Source organism: Chiloscyllium plagiosum, chromosome 31 (genome assembly GCF_004010195.1).
Source record: "Chiloscyllium plagiosum isolate BGI_BamShark_2017 chromosome 31, ASM401019v2, whole genome shotgun sequence".
NCBI classification, from domain to species: domain Eukaryota; kingdom Metazoa; phylum Chordata; class Chondrichthyes; order Orectolobiformes; family Hemiscylliidae; genus Chiloscyllium; species Chiloscyllium plagiosum.
The window spans coordinates 19322325-19340428 of NC_057740.1; the positions used below are offsets into that span (position 1 = coordinate 19322325).

General features: G+C 38.4%; 1 protein-coding gene across 2 annotated transcripts in view; it reads left to right on the forward strand.

The window, feature by feature from the left end:
- The first annotated feature begins 3350 nt into the window (after positions 1–3350).
- LOC122565297 (tyrosine-protein kinase ZAP-70) overlaps positions 3351–18104 on the forward strand; it is a 100547-nt gene continuing 85793 nt past the window's right edge. Inside the window, exons 1-2 of one of the 2 annotated variants that reach the window (XM_043721106.1) lie at positions 3351–3556; positions 4174–4258. The gene's annotated coding sequence lies outside the window, so the exon portion shown is untranslated. The remainder of the gene's footprint in view (positions 3557–4173; positions 4259–18104) is intronic. The other variant, XM_043721105.1, reaches the window with a different exon arrangement.

Below are 18104 nucleotides of genomic sequence, written 5' to 3' on the forward strand. Positions count from 1 at the left end.
TATTTGCAATGTATTAAAACAGCAATAGTACACAGCTAGAAAAATCCTTAACATAAAATGTAATCCCTTTAAAATTATTCAATGGTAGGCAAAAATGTAACCTATAATTTGAAACGAGCTTAACTTTAAATTTCTGAGTATAGTAAAATTCCATGATTAAATCATAAAATTATTTTCATGAAAACCAAATATACAAGAAGACCTGACAACAATTTTTGGAATGGTTGATTTTGACATTTTGTTCAATAAAAAATAATGCTTTTCATAAGGGATGATCATATCATTCATGATGTTTTAAGAAAGTTGTGTCTCAGATCCATTTGAACATTGTATAACATGTCTGTCTGCCTTTCACCAATCATCAGAGTTATTTTTGTTTGCTTTGTTTTATTGCACAGAAATTCTAAAATTGGAGATCATCATTTTTGAAGTATTTTTACGAGATTTCAAAAGTAATATTGCAGAACTGTATCAGTTAAGTTGGTAAGATGAACATTCAAATAAGTATGAAACATCATTTTCTTTCTCCGGAGAATAGGCTAGTCACATTAACAATACTGTAATATAACACATGAATACATGTAATAAATTGAAGATGAATTATAACAACATTTAGCACACAACAATATATTTTTTTGAATACATATATGTAAGTACAAGTATCCTTTTCTTGGAATCTTTGATCTGAAACAAAGGCTTAAATGGCTTTACAAACAGCAACAGTCAGTGCAGCTGCCATGTTCTACACTCTCACACTCAGAGGTTGTACTTATGATGTGTTGTTCGGCACTTGTAAGAAATGTCATATTAATATATAACCAGCATGTAATATAGGAACAAAATAAATAAAGTTACTGGATATTAATTTACTTATTCTTGAACATAATGATGACAAAAAATAATTAGTGTGACACCGTTTGGAATTGATGCGAATATATGTAAAACAGCAGTCTAATTTAAAGCCAACCTTTCAGTCTTAAGAATTTGTGTGAATTGGATACGCTCTCCTTTTTAATAGTTAGTAGCAAGTTCAATCTTGCTGCTTGCTCTCTCAAATTATTAATAATGTTTCACCCAGGATTGGTTGTGCAAAGTATTTCATGCACATCATTATAATTGACAGTAAAATTTAGGCTTCTGGCTCCACCTCATACTATCAAAGTCCAAGGTTTATAACAAAGCAATATATTAAAACTATCGGTCCTGAAATTTGATGCAGATTGTCTCAAATTCCTCATGTAACTTCAGAGGGAGATAAGCTGAGGGCCTGAAGAAATGGCTGTTTCAACTGTAGGCATATTTTTTTCTTGATCTTGTGCCAAGGTTACCGTGAAAAAACTGTGAAATCCCGTGCAGTAACTGTTTGAAATTAGATTTCAGTGGTGAGTTACAATAGTTGACTGTTAGGTCTTAAACCTAAATTTTTAATGTCGTGTAAAAGTCCACACCTCACTAGGAGCATTCAGTCCAAATATCACACAATTTGGTACTGATTAGTATCAACAATTTGAAAGCAGTTACCAAATTTGAATGAAATAAACATAATTTTTATCTCTCGGTGTTTAAATATGTACTAATTGAATATAATCTTTGGAAGCCACCTTCAGAAACCAGAAGGCAGAAATCTATTTTATAAATAGGAAGAAAACAAGTCAGAAATAATTAATTTAAAGCAAAGAACTGATGAGGCTAGAAATCTGAAACCAAAACAGAAATTACTGCCAGATCTGTGGAGTTTCTCCTTTAAATTCAAGTTAAATAGTTCTATAACCAAGCGCTTTCTTCCATGACCTTTATCCACCCCACACTCCAGGTCTTGCCATGACATGGGCTACTTTTAGCACAGTCAACCCATTTCCAACTTAGAATGGTTCCCAAAATTAACGTTTCTTACTCCTGAGCATATTATTGTCCATCCCTTTGTCTCTCTAATTGTTGTCCTCTCTCTCTCTCTTTCTCTCTCTGGGCTCCATCTTTGCTATCTTGCAATCCTCCCCCATTCCATGGCCTACAATCCCTCCCTGTCTTCAGCATAAAAAATGCCTTTTCCTGGCTGCTATGGTTGTGAAGAAGGGTTACCAGATTCAAATGTTAACTGCTTTCTCACCACAAATGCTGCCAGACCTACAGAGTTTCGCTAGCAATTTCAGTTTTTGTTACAGAAATAATTAATTTGCAAGATATATCATCTTTTATTCCTTAAGGATAACTCAAAGTCATTCATAATCAATCATCTATGTCGAAATACAATTGCTTTGTATTTGTGGGTAAGCTTGGTAGCCACTACATATACTTCAAGTTGTATTTATAGCAAATGAAGTAAATAGCCATTTAGTTATTTTCTAGGCATTAATGGAGGTATAAATGTTGCTTAGGACTCTAGCTGAGATGTTAATTGAACAGTGTCATGCATTTTTCTTTACCTCACCTCGAACAGTGGACTGGCTTGGCCTAATGCCTCATCCAAAAGGTAACATTTTCAGGAAGCTAAGTCTTCCTCCGTCATGCATTGAAGCGTTAGCTTAGATTATGGATTCAATTTTTAGTTCTGGAAGTGAGTAGATTTGCATGAGTTAAAAATTTCACTTCATGCGTTTAAGTTCTGTCATGATAGGACTTTTTTAAATAAATTAAACTAGATTTAATTTCGTACAGAATTTCAATCGCTCTCCTGTATTCTGCTTATTGCATCTTGTGCAGTAATCAATTTCTATTATTAAATTTTACATCTTCCAGAAAGCCTTACAAATCCAGTGGAGCTCCATGCAAAATCACAGGGTCAATATATTGGAGAAAAGCAATGGATCTCAATAGGAGGGAGCTGAAAATGTGTTGCTGGAAAAGCGCAGCAGGTCAGGCAGCATCCAAGGAGCAGGAGAATCGACGTTTCAGGCATGAGCCCTTCTTCAGGAACCTGAAGAAGGGCTCATGCCCGAAATATCGATTCTCCTGCTCCTTGGATACTGCCTGACCTGCTGCACTTTTCCAGCAACACATTTTCAGCTCTGATCTCCAGCATCTGCAGTCCTCACTTTCTCCTCTCAATAGGAGGGACTCTCACTCTATTTTGCTTCAGGAGTTTGGTTTACATCTGTTTTACAGAAATGGTGCAAGTTGAAACCACTGCACAGGTGCTAAATTTTGAGCAGAAATACAGTCCATCCTGAGAAAAATCAATACCATCAATAAACGTGCAAAGAAAATTATAACCTTTTGGACACATTAAATAATAAACATCATGTTTAGTACTTTTGATAGTACTGCAGCAAGGAAGTAGGTCACAGTTCCGAGAAATAGATACTCCTTGAATCTGCCTACAAGTTCCGTCACGTAACCTCTGTACTTGCATATTAAAAGTTTGATCTTGCTGATTATGTCTGAATAAAGCTGCTTTAGTTGACAAATGCTTTTATTTGTCACAGTTGAAGGAATACTTTTCACAATACTTACAGGTTTTGGAAAGATTATCATTCCTTTGATTAAGAGACAAAGTGAGTGATGTACAGAGAAAATACTTCAAAGTTATAAATGACGTAGGATCTAACCGATTCAGGAGGTAAGCTTTATTGTATATTCAGATACATTGTGTATTTATATGTCCAGTACTTCTGATGATTTAAAAATTTATCTTTTTATGTGTTTTTAATGCCAGAAATATATTGTATGCCTGTTTTGAAATTATGATTTTCAATTATTTCCAAAGCAGCAACTATTGCTACTTAGCTAATATTATTTTCAGATTACAATGTTATTATTGCAAAGTTGAATCATTTGATATTTGCAATGTATTAAAACAGCAATAGTACACAGCTAGAAAAATCCTTAACATAAAATGTAATCCCTTTAAAATTATTCAATGGTAGGCAAAAATGTAACCTATAATTTGAAACGAGCTTAACTTTAAATTTCTGAGTATAGTAAAATTCCATGATTAAATCATAAAATTATTTTCATGAAAACCAAATATACAAGAAGACCTGACAACAATTTTTGGAATGGTTGATTTTGACATTTTGTTCAATAAAAAATAATGCTTTTCATAAGGGATGATCATATCATTCATGATGTTTTAAGAAAGTTGTGTCTCAGATCCATTTGAACATTGTATAACATGTCTGTCTGCCTTTCACCAATCATCAGAGTTATTTTTGTTTGCTTTGTTTTATTGCACAGAAATTCTAAAATTGGAGATCATCATTTTTGAAGTATTTTTACGAGATTTCAAAAGTAATATTGCAGAACTGTATCAGTTAAGTTGGTAAGATGAACATTCAAATAAGTATGAAACATCATTTTCTTTCTCCGGAGAATAGGCTAGTCACATTAACAATACTGTAATATAACACATGAATACATGTAATAAATTGAAGATGAATTATAACAACATTTAGCACACAACAATATATTTTTTTGAATACATATATGTAAGTACAAGTATCCTTTTCTTGGAATCTTTGATCTGAAACAAAGGCTTAAATGGCTTTACAAACAGCAACAGTCAGTGCAGCTGCCATGTTCTACACTCTCACACTCAGAGGTTGTACTTATGATGTGTTGTTCGGCACTTGTAAGAAATGTCATATTAATATATAACCAGCATGTAATATAGGAACAAAATAAATAAAGTTACTGGATATTAATTTACTTATTCTTGAACATAATGATGACAAAAAATAATTAGTGTGACACCGTTTGGAATTGATGCGAATATATGTAAAACAGCAGTCTAATTTAAAGCCAACCTTTCAGTCTTAAGAATTTGTGTGAATTGGATACGCTCTCCTTTTTAATAGTTAGTAGCAAGTTCAATCTTGCTGCTTGCTCTCTCAAATTATTAATAATGTTTCACCCAGGATTGGTTGTGCAAAGTATTTCATGCACATCATTATAATTGACAGTAAAATTTAGGCTTCTGGCTCCACCTCATACTATCAAAGTCCAAGGTTTATAACAAAGCAATATATTAAAACTATCGGTCCTGAAATTTGATGCAGATTGTCTCAAATTCCTCATGTAACTTCAGAGGGAGATAAGCTGAGGGCCTGAAGAAATGGCTGTTTCAACTGTAGGCATATTTTTTTCTTGATCTTGTGCCAAGGTTACCGTGAAAAAACTGTGAAATCCCGTGCAGTAACTGTTTGAAATTAGATTTCAGTGGTGAGTTACAATAGTTGACTGTTAGGTCTTAAACCTAAATTTTTAATGTCGTGTAAAAGTCCACACCTCACTAGGAGCATTCAGTCCAAATATCACACAATTTGGTACTGATTAGTATCAACAATTTGAAAGCAGTTACCAAATTTGAATGAAATAAACATAATTTTTATCTCTCGGTGTTTAAATATGTACTAATTGAATATAATCTTTGGAAGCCACCTTCAGAAACCAGAAGGCAGAAATCTATTTTATAAATAGGAAGAAAACAAGTCAGAAATAATTAATTTAAAGCAAAGAACTGATGAGGCTAGAAATCTGAAACCAAAACAGAAATTACTGCCAGATCTGTGGAGTTTCTCCTTTAAATTCAAGTTAAATAGTTCTATAACCAAGCGCTTTCTTCCATGACCTTTATCCACCCCACACTCCAGGTCTTGCCATGACATGGGCTACTTTTAGCACAGTCAACCCATTTCCAACTTAGAATGGTTCCCAAAATTAACGTTTCTTACTCCTGAGCATATTATTGTCCATCCCTTTGTCTCTCTAATTGTTGTCCTCTCTCTCTCTCTTTCTCTCTCTGGGCTCCATCTTTGCTATCTTGCAATCCTCCCCCATTCCATGGCCTACAATCCCTCCCTGTCTTCAGCATAAAAAATGCCTTTTCCTGGCTGCTATGGTTGTGAAGAAGGGTTACCAGATTCAAATGTTAACTGCTTTCTCACCACAAATGCTGCCAGACCTACAGAGTTTCGCTAGCAATTTCAGTTTTTGTTACAGAAATAATTAATTTGCAAGATATATCATCTTTTATTCCTTAAGGATAACTCAAAGTCATTCATAATCAATCATCTATGTCGAAATACAATTGCTTTGTATTTGTGGGTAAGCTTGGTAGCCACTACATATACTTCAAGTTGTATTTATAGCAAATGAAGTAAATAGCCATTTAGTTATTTTCTAGGCATTAATGGAGGTATAAATGTTGCTTAGGACTCTAGCTGAGATGTTAATTGAACAGTGTCATGCATTTTTCTTTACCTCACCTCGAACAGTGGACTGGCTTGGCCTAATGCCTCATCCAAAAGGTAACATTTTCAGGAAGCTAAGTCTTCCTCCGTCATGCATTGAAGCGTTAGCTTAGATTATGGATTCAATTTTTAGTTCTGGAAGTGAGTAGATTTGCATGAGTTAAAAATTTCACTTCATGCGTTTAAGTTCTGTCATGATAGGACTTTTTTAAATAAATTAAACTAGATTTAATTTCGTACAGAATTTCAATCGCTCTCCTGTATTCTGCTTATTGCATCTTGTGCAGTAATCAATTTCTATTATTAAATTTTACATCTTCCAGAAAGCCTTACAAATCCAGTGGAGCTCCATGCAAAATCACAGGGTCAATATATTTTAGTTTATGTTGATATGAGTGCTAGGAAGGAAAAAAAGTCACTAATCTGCTCGCTTTACACACTTGATGGGGTAGATTTTGAAATGGGCAAATGTTTAGTGCGAGAATATTGTGCAGCACATGCCCAGGTCAAGGACTCGAGGAGTGCACAGTCTTGGTCCTGACATTTACCTGAGCTGCTGGTCGGTAATTCACTTCCAGAGGGGGATTGCTTCATGATAAAAATCAACCTGGCACAATGAATTGGGCAGAGTCAAGAAGTGTGATGTTGGAAAAGCGCAAGGGGTCAGGCAGCATCTGAGGAGCAGAAGAGTCAACGTTTTGGGCATAAAGCCTTCAAGCGTCTGCAGTCTTCACTTTCACCACAATAAATTGGGCAGGCAATTGCCTTCAGGTAATTTATCCTAACCAGACTTCTAAAATTAATGGTTGAAGCAAATCACAAGAGTACATGTTTAGAAGGAACTTGACACAGTTTCTCTCATGTCCTTGCTCCAACTCCCACACACCAGGCCTTGTTATCATTCCTGTTGAAGGGCTGTTGCCCGAAACGTCGAGTTTCCTGTTCCTTGGATGCTGCCTGACCTGCTGTGCTTTTCCAGCACCACTCTAATCTAGACTTGTTATCACATGGTCTGCTATTACACACCACCCATTGTTAGCCCCTAACAGTCCCTATTAACAGCTATTCCCCACCTTCCCACCCCCCCAGCCTCAGCCAGATAGTTATCCATTCCTTTGTCTTTTGAATTGTCTTCTCTCTATTTGGCTTGTATCCCGACCTATCATTTACTCCTTATCTCCTCACACCTATCTTATCCTATCTTCTGCATAAAAAGCAACTTTTTCCTTGCTGCCATCAGTTTTGAGGGTCACCGGACCCAAACATTAATTCTGATTTCTTTCCAAAGATGCGGCCTAACCTGCTGAACTTTTCCAGCAATTTCTGTTTTTGTTTAGAGAAACTGTTGACCCAGGGGAGCACTTGTGTTCCTTATAGTTTCTCATTGAGGTTATTGTGTAAAAAGCAAATATTTCTTTGCTCTAGTTAGCGCAGACCCAGCCGCAGAACTGTGAATGAAGTAGGCCAGAAGATGATTGCTCCAGGAACAAATGTTACACAGGCATCCTTTATCTCTTTTGCAACTCTTTAATAGTTAAAAGTGGATAAAATCTGTTTAATTTTTTGCTGTGAATTTCTGAGGGCTAAAAGCCTGTCCATCAATACTCTGCACTCCCACCATTGTCACCTTACCAGGCACTATAAAGAGCTAGACAGAATGCAAAAACTATAATTCAGTGAAAAACAAGTGTTGACTTTCAATGACATCATTGCCCAGAAAGTAAAATCAGTTATTTGCAAATGTCAGATTCTGTTCTGGCAGGTATTTCTGCTTTAAAATGCAGCTCCAGTGCACCCAATTTGTTCACATTCAAGTATATCTGTTTTCCCCCTAGAAATAGAAAGTTTCACAGGTTAAATTGCAATTGCCTCAGAACCACTATACATACAGTATCTGGGTTCAATAATAAATGTATCAGGGATATTATGAGAATAGAAAGGGGAGATGGGGGAAGACAAAAAAGTAAAAACAAACAAACGCCCAGAAGAAATAGCATGAGGAGGCCACAAACATCTAGGAAACAGAAGGGCAAGAGGATGACCAGGAGGGATTTGATAAAAATGTGATGCAAGTCACCATTTAGAGATCAGCATTAACCAAGATAAATAACAGAATAATTTTAAAATCAAATGAATATTAGACAGCAGGGGAGAAATCGATCGAATTATGCTACAGTTGCTGAACTACTATTACTCCACTAAGGATAAGAGTGTGAATTTTCTGGATGAAGAAAAGGCAACATAAATAACAAGAGCTTGTATTTCTAATTTCTGTTTGCTTCTAAAAAAGAGATTGGAGCATTGCCTATCCTTGCAGGTGGGAGTCATGTTACATATTATTATGTAGTGTAAAAGCATAACATTGTGAATGCCAGAATTAGAAATAGGAGGGACTCAGTTACTTAGTCTAACTGCATCTGGATAGAGAGATAGAGCGAGAGAGAGAGAGAGTTCTTCAGTTGAAGGTTCACATTTGACTCAAACAGTTAACTCTGTTTCTCTCTCTGAAGATGTTCGAAACCTAATGAGTATTTTCAACCCTTTCTGTAATGTCTGATTCGTGAATATGCTACAACGTTTGATTTGGACATTATTGTTGTATCTTCATGGCATACCCCCTCAGAGTAAATCCAGAAGATGTTGAATCTGCTCAATCAGACTACTCTCAAATATCAGCAAATTCATAGCAGGTGCCATTGCTAATGCTATCAAGTAGCACTTACCCACCATTAAGTGTTCACCAATGTTCAATTTATTTTGCAAGAGTCATTCAGTCTGATTCTCATTACAACCTTTATCCAAACATTGACAAGACAATTGAATTCTAAAGGGGAGATAAGTGACTGATCTTGATATCATGGCAGCATTTGACCATGTGTGACATCAAGGAGGTGTAGCAAAATTGATGTCAGTAGGGATGAGTAAAACTCTGTGTGACTCCATATCAGGTATAACGGAAGATGACTCTGACTATTGGAGTCTAGGATATTGTTGCAAGAGGTCTTGCAGGGAGTTTTCTCAGCCCAACTATCTCCAGTTATATCCTCAATGACCAGCCCTCTAATCATTAGATGAGAAACTGGGATGATCACTGATGATTCCGTTGTGTTCAGTACCATTCACAATGCATCAACTACTGAAGGAGTTTGTACCTGCTTGCAGCATGACCAGGACAATAGTTAAGCTTGGACTACTCAGTGGCAAATAACATCTCCAACAAGAGAGAATCTAACCATTACCCCTTGATATCTAATAGTACTAACATTGTTGAATCTACACCACTCCTCCTAGCACCAATTTTGGGGCAGTATCATTGATCCGTATCAATGCTGTAACTACAACAGCAGGTCAGAGGCTGGAACTCTCTAGTGACAAACTCATCTCCTGATTCCTCAAAGCCTGTCCACCATCTACAAGGCACAAGCCTGGAATGTGATGGACTATGTTGCTGTTGCCTGATGCATACATCTCCAATAACATTCAAGGAGCCCAACACCACTTAGGACAAAGCAGCCCACTTGACTGGCACCCCACCCTTAAACATTCACTTCCTCCATTACTGAACACATAGTGGAATCTACAAGATATACTGTAGCCGCTTTGCAATGCCCCTTTGACAGCACATTCCACACCTATGAGCTCTACATAAGAGCAGTAGATACTTGAGAAACTGCAAGTTCCCTTCCAGGGCACACTGCATCCTAATTTGGAACTATATTGCTGTCCTTTTCCTGTCACTATATCAACATTTATTTGATTTCACAATGGGGAGCACTGCTCAATTGTCCTAAGTATGGTGTAATGGCTTTTTGGACAATACCTAAGAATCATGGGTGGTGCAGTGGATCTGTGGTTAGCACTGCTGTCTTATAGCTCCAGGGATTCGGGTTCGATTCCAGCTTCGGGCAACTGTCAGTGTGGAGTTTGCAGATTCTCCCTGTGTCTGCATGGGTTTCCTCCGAGTGCTCTGGCTTTCTCCACTGTCCAAAGATGTCCAGGTTAAGTGGACTGTCCATGGGGAATACAAGGTTACAGGGCAGGGGTGTGGGGTTCTCTTTGGAGTGTGAGTGTGAACTTGATGGGCTGAATGGCCTGTTTCCACATTGGAGGGATTCTGTGAAGTATGCTTCATATGGTAGGCTTATAGTGTGCTCAAGTAAGTATGAAATTACATAAAACAACTTTTCTGTCAGCCCTCAGCACAACCCATAATTTAATTTGAACATTTAAGTGAAACGCTTCAATTTGGGTTATTCTCAGTTCAAAAGTGAAATCAAAATGTAGGATCAAAGCACTGAATATTGCATACACTGCAGCTTGAGACTTCAGACAGAACCTTCCCAGCTCCGTAATGGTGTGTACTTTGATGGGACAGTCACACGAGATTGGCTGTGAGAAGTTTCCCACTATCACGAGCAAGTAGCGCCATTCTGCAACCAAGTGTTGAATGGTAAGACAAGATCCTCATTGAAGAGTGGCAAAAGACTGTTTTCATGTATGAGTATGTATGTTATTATATCATTGATATGCAGTTTCCCATTTTCCCATGCAAGAAACTTGGCAGCAACTATTCCCGAGAGTTGAGGCAGTAACCTGCTGACTCCAGCTCACTGCAAGTTCCTCGGGAACTTCTTCAGTCAGCAATATCTCAGGATATACTCCATGGGTAACAACTGCATGCCAACACTGCACCCCCACCATCCTGCAGATCCCCACTGGCAAAGTGGAGTGAAAATTACCTTCTGTTTGACCTATCCTGGGCAAATAAAGCAAATTGTTCAGGATAGCTGCAGACTGCCATCACTTGACTGGGTGCAAGGTAATGAGGCAGGTTTAGGAAGGTAGCGTGACAAAGCTTACTGATGAAGTGCCTGTACTTTACCTCCTCAGAACTGTATTATTCAAATATGTTCAAATTCTTAAACAAAACTTAACAGCTTTCATTTCTATTGATATATGGAACTGTGTTCTTACTTTTACTAATCATAGTCATAGAATCCCTGAAAGGTAATACATTTTAATTAATATTGTTGTGTTTTCTAGTTTTACAGGACAAATTATATTTCTTGCCATGCTTTACATAGTTTTAACTTTAAACAGGTGCTATGCCCTTGAACTATTTCAGTTGGGGAAAATATATTTTCCATTCAGCAACATCCTCCTTGTGACCACAACATTTCAAAAGTAGATATCTGTAAACCATTGGCACACATTTTGTGACATTTCCCTTAGATTATGCAATTTTATGTTATTTATTCAGCATTTCCTGGTATTTAGGTTGCCAGTTTAACCCACTAAATTGCACATTTCTTTATGGCTCATTATTGCATGAAAATATATTCCTTAGAGCTCCACGTCTTACTTATATTTCGCATGTCACTGCATCTCTAAAACCATTCAAATCTAATATCATTGAAGGATAATTGGTTTTAAGAAACCAGATTAAAAATTAAGGACAAATTTCCCCCCTTCTCTTTTTCATCACCCAGTGTTTCTCTGAAGGTCGGCACATGGGCCTTTATAAAGCTAGCCTGATGGTGATTTTAACTTGTTTTTGTCTCTCTCTGGATAATGGTACATTCCAGTGCCCTTCTTTTGTGAAAGAACTGAATTTTTAATTGGAAGCTTCCACTTAATGTCATGTGGGGAAAAATATTATTGTGTGGGTGCAGAAGATATGAAGCTGGTGTGATGTAATTGAGATAATCTCAGCTTTCCAACATGTGGCTGAAAGCTGATCTCAGTAAAATTAAATGTCACTTAAGATGTCCTTAAAGAAAACACAATTGCAATTCATTTACATAATTCCACTCGTAATGCTGTGCAATGTCTTGCTGATACAGTGAACCATATTGACATGTGGAACAGAGATGGGCAGAGGCTGAAAATTCGTGTGGCAACCCACTAGCAGATTTCCCACTCAACTGCAGTCATTTTTTGCGGAGCAAGTTTATGTCCAGCAGGTCCACCCAAACCCACAAGGATGGTGCTAATTAGCTTTGCAAAAAGCCTTGCTAAGCAGGCTGCAAAATCTTATTCAACATCCAGTTTCTCAATGCACTAGGAGCTAGGTGCGCAGTGAAGACATGCAGAAAATCATGAGGCTTAGCAATCCTCTCTATTAGAGGCAAAATATAGTGGAAATCTGAAATAAAAACAGAAAATGCTGGAGAGACTCGGCAGGTCTGGCAGGGTTAGTGGAGACAGAAACCAAGTTAACATTTCAAGTCTGATATGACTCTCTTTCAGAATTTATTTACCAAGAAATGCTAACTCTGTTCCTCCCCTGACAGATGCTGCCACAATCCTGTTGAGTTTTTCCAGCATGTTTTGTTTTCATATATTTCGTAGTCCTTTTCTGGGAGTGGCTGCATTATCCCCACCCTCCACTTCTACCCATTGTAGTGTTTCTGTTTTCAACTTCAACTTTCTAAAAGGTTGTTGAGAGGGTGCTGTCTTGTTGAAGCATTGTTTTTATGACTTATCCTCTACTGCAGCCTGCTACTCCTGTAATGGAGGCGTCTCTGGTTGGTTTTGCAACTACAAGAATGCACCTGATACTACCATTTTGACAGGGAGCCTATTGTGATGCAAAGTGATGGGAATGCCTTGGTGAAACTTCCAATGAGTAAGTCTCCCCCCAAAAATTGGTAGTCTCAATTCCACTTCCTATCCTAAATGAGAAAATCCAGCCCTGATTTCTCTAATTGTAAGATATTATGATCACAGTTGGTTTAATTCCCAGACAAGTCAGATCCTACACTGGAACATAGCTTGACAGATTATATTATGCTTTGTTGCTGCAGATTTTGCTTCAACTACAAGACAGAAGTGAAATAACCCTGCAGCAGTGGGTATCCCGTCACCAACTCACCCTTTATTTACAGTCGTTTACACTGATCCAGCTCCCTCAGAGCTAGCTCTCAGAGTGAACAGAATGCCTGACCGTCCTGTTTATATCTGTCAGCCAGGGCTCCCTGATTGAGCCAGATTAACAGTCCCAATCAGGGAACTCATATTCTATGAGGTCCACCTGGCTTATCTCACTACAATCACTACACAAACTTTATTACAAATGAAATAAAGATAAAATAGAATAATGCAAACTACATACCTTTAATATGAATTTAAAGGTTGTTAAACACATAGTAGAAATATAATCTCATTCAGCCGAAAAAACTCCTTTATAAATTGAAAGGAAACAAAACAGGTTTGTATAGCACCCAAAACATAATTCTGATATAGTACCCGAAACATCACTCTAATGTTCATACTAGACTTCCTGATTGTAGCACCTCAGTAGGTTTAAGTTCCTTGTGACTTCAACTTATAGATTTGAATAGTAGACAGCTCCTCCCTGGAGCCATCATACAACTGAGCTTCAATGTACTCAGCTTTAAGTAGCCTTTTCAGGTTTTATCCTAATATTTCTAGTATGGGACTAACACTAACTCCTAACTTGAAGGTAACTTAGTTCACTATATTTCCTTCCCTTCAATTACTAGGGGTCACGAGTTCAAAGTGAGAGGGGAAATGTTTAGGGGAGATATGCATGGAAAGTTCTTTCCACAGAGGGTGGTGGGTGCCAAGAACATGTTGCTAGTGGAGGTGGTAGAGGAGGGCATAATTGCATCATTTAAGATGTATCTAGACAGATACATGAATGGGCAGGGTGCAGAGGACACAGATCCTTAGAAAATAGGCCACAGATTTAAATAGAGGATCTAGGCTTGGAGGGCTGAAGGGCCTGCTCCTATGCTGTAATTTTCATTGTTCTTTGTTCTCAGGGGCACTCCTCTACACAGCCATCCTATGGCCACACGGGAGCTTGTGTGTCTTGTTCAGCACAAAACTCTACCAATCTACACAAGAACCCATTCATTCTGAAGCTATGCCTCAAATATGGAAATTAATCACCATATTTACAGAAATTCTAACAAGTTAAATATTAATTTCAGACATGCAGGAAACATACTTTAATAATTAATTCAAAAACCAGAAATCCAAACTTAAAATAAATGATATCAAAATAATTATACATCTCACAGCTTACTACCTTGAAAGCAGAAAAAGAGAGCAATCCACATTAAATTTAGTTATTCATGCAAGTGAAATAACTGAGCATCCACAGTATTCCCAGTAGAACTCATACTATATAACTCATGCTACATAAATATACCTGGATAGGATATTCTAGAGTTTTTATATTGTTAGTGAAATTGAACTATAATTACTATGTACTACTCTGGCACATTAACTTTGAAGTTCATGAACACAAGTTGTTGTTATATCTTTAATATTTGGGATCTGCACAATAAAATTACTCACCCAGTTGTGTGATTAGATTATCTACAGTGTGGAAACAGGCCATTCAGCCCAATAAGTCCACACCGACCCTCTTACGAGTAACCCACCCAGACCCATTTCCCTCTGACAAATGCATTTAACACTATGGGCAATTTAGCATGGCCAATTCCCCTGAACAGGATTGTGGGAGGAAACTCAAACACCCAGAGGAAACCCACACAGATATGGGGAGAATGTGCAAATGCCACACAGACAGTCACCTGAGGTGGGAATTGAGTCAGGGTTTTTGGCAGTGTGAGGCAGCAGTGCTAACCACTGAGCCATCGTGCTGTCCCTAGGATTGCCATGGTTGGAGTGTGATACAAACCAAAAGAACTATGGTTGCTGTAAATCAGAAACAAAAACAGAAATTAGTGGAAAAGCTCAGCAAGTCTGGCAGTATCTGTTGAGAGAAATAGAGTTAATGTTTCAGGTTGAGTGGGAAACCTACTGTGCTGCCTGACACAGCATTATATCTGCACAGTTACTGCCTTTGCTATTTGAGTCCAAGTATCTCAGGACATCAGAGCATGTCAAGGAAAAATTAACAAACAGCGAAATTCACAGCTGACCTTAGAGGAACCTGTGTGGGAGAGCTCACAGCACAGGAACAGATAAGTGCATAGTTTTTAAGTGTAACCTTGCTGTAAGTCTACAATAGTGAGCAAAATGGGTTCATTCTTGAATATATGTTTTATTGAGATTTGTCTCTTGATTAGATTTTAAAAATATAAACCATAAGTATTAAGTTAGGCTGGAGCAGTTTTTTAAAGAGTAATAAGTTGGTGTAATTTTCTGGGTCTGTAGATTGTGAAGGAGCAAAGATGGCCTTGAGCAGAGTGATGTGTTCTTCCTGTTGGATGTGGGAGTTTTGGGAGGGTTAGAAGAGAGTGAGATTCTGGAATCCTGATGAAGGGCTTATGTTCGAAAAATCGATTATCCTGCTCCTCAGATGCTGCCTGACCTGCTGTGCTTTTCCAGCAGCACACTCTTGACTTTCGGGAGGGTTTCCATGTTATTGATGATTATGTCCGCAGAAAGTGCCTTTGGTTGTGAATCCTATCAGATCGCATGGATCGGTTGGAGTGGCAGTTAGAGGCGCTAAGGAATTTACAGGAGCTAGGTGTTGTATTGGATGGCAGTTATAGGATGGGAGAAAAGCTGTAGATACAGTCAGGTAAATGGGTTAACTCCAGGAAAGGTAGGAGGGGTAGGCAGGTAGTGCAGAAGTCTTCTGTGGCTATCCTCATTTCAAACAAGTATGCTGTTTTGGAAAATGTAGGGGGTGATGGATTGTCAGGGGAATGTAGCACGAACAGCCAAGTTTCTGGTACCGAGAACTGCTCTAACGTAATGGGGGGGGTACGTTGGGTTCCAAGCGATCAATTGTGATAGGTGACTCTCTAGTTAGAGGCACAGACAGACATTTCTGTGGCCGACAGTGGAAAATCAGAATGGTAAGTTGCCTCGCTGGTGCCAGGATCAGAGAGGGTGTAGAATGTTCTCAAAGAGCAGAGGGACCAGCAGTAGGTTGCTGTATATATTAGAATGAATGACATAGGAAAGAAAAAAACATGAGACTCTGAAGGGAGAATATAGAAAGTTAGGCAGGAATTTAAAAAGGAGCTCCTCAAGGGGAGTAATATCTGGATTATTCCTGGTAGTACGAGCTAGTGAGGGTAGAAATAAGAGCACAGAGCAGATGAAAGCATAGCTGAGGAGCTGGTGCAGGGGAAAACATTCATATTTTTGGATAACTGGAATCTCTTCTGGGGGAGAAGTGACCTGTACAAGAAGGACAGATTGCGCCTAAATTGGCAAGGGACTAATATATTGGCAGGGAGATTTGTTGGATCTGCTTGGGAGGATTTAAACTAATAAGGTGGGGAGGCCCAGGGAAATGGTGACGAAAGAGATCAATCTGAAATTGGTACAGGTGGGAAACGGAGCAAGTCAAACAGTCAGGGCCGGCAGGAACTAAGTAAAGAACAAGGTAGGACTGATGAATTAAACTGCATTCATTTCAATGCAAGAGGCCTAACAGGTAAGGCAGATGAACTCAGAGCATGTTTACGAACATAGGACTAGGATATTACAGCAGTTACAGAAACGTGGCTCAGGGATGGACAGGACTGTCAGCTCAATGTTGCAGGATACAAATGCTACGGGAAGGATAGAAAGGGGAGCAAGAGTGGAGGGGGAGTGGCGTTTTTGATAAGGGATAGCATTATGTCTGTGCTGAGGGAGGATATTCCTGGGAATACATCCAGAGACATTATTTGGGTAGAACTGAGAAATAAGAAAGGGATGATCAACTTATTGGGATTATATTATAGACTCCCTAATAGTCAGCAGGAAAGTGAGAAACAAATTTGTAAGGAGATCTGAGTTATTTGTAAGAATAATAGGGTGGTTATGAAAGGGAATTTTCACTTTCCAAAAATAGACTGGGACTGCCATAGTGTTAAGGGTTTAGATTGAGGGAAATTGTTAGGTCAGTACAAGAAAAATTTCTGATTCAGTATGTTGATGTACCTACTAGAGACCTTCTCTTGGGAAATAAGGCAGGGCAAGCGACTGAGGTGCCAGTGGGGGAGCATTTTGGGGCCAGCAACCATAATTCTATTAGTCTTAAAATAGTGATGGAAAAGGATAGACCAGATCTAAAAGATGATGTTCTAAATTGGTGCAAGGCTAATTTTGATGGTGTTAGGCAAGAACTTTCGAAAGCTGATTGGGGGCAGATGATCGCAGGTAAAGGGATGGCTGGAAAATAAGAAGCCTTCAAAATTAGATAACGAGAGTCCAGCGACAGCTTATTCCTGTTAGGGTGAAAGACAAGGCTGGTAGGTGTAGTGAATGTTGGATGACTAGAGAAATTGAGGATTTGATTAAGACAGAGAAGGAAGCATGTCAGGTATAGACAGCAGGGATCGAGTGAATCCTTGGAAGCATATAAAGGCAGTAGGAGTATACTTAAGAGGGAAATCAGGAGGGCAAAAACGGGACATGAGATAGCTTTGACAAATAAGGTTAAGGAGAATCCAAAGGGACTTTATAAAGACATTAAGGATAAAAGGGTAACTCGGGAGAGAATAGGGCCTCTCAAAAATCAGCAAGGCAGCCTATGTGTGGAGTCACAGGAGATGGGGATGGGTATACCAAACGAGTACTTTACAGCAGTGTTTGCTGTAGAGAAGGACATAGAAAATATAGAATGTGGGGAAATAAATGGTGACATCTTAAAAAAATGTCCATATTACAGACAGAGAGGTGCTGGATGTCGTAAAACACCGAAAAGTGGATAAATCCCCAGGACCTGATCAGGTATACACTACAATTCTGTGAAAAGGTAGGGAAGTGATTGCTGGGCCCCTTGCTGAGATATTTGTATCATTGATAGTCACAGGTGAGGTGCCGGAAGATAGGAGGTAGGCCAACGTGGTGCCACGGTTTAAGAAATTTGTTAAGGAAAAGCCAGGGAACTATCGACCGATGAGACTGACGTTAATGGTGGTTAAGTTATTTTTAATCCATTTTTGGGACTTGGGCGTCGCTGGTTGGCCAGCA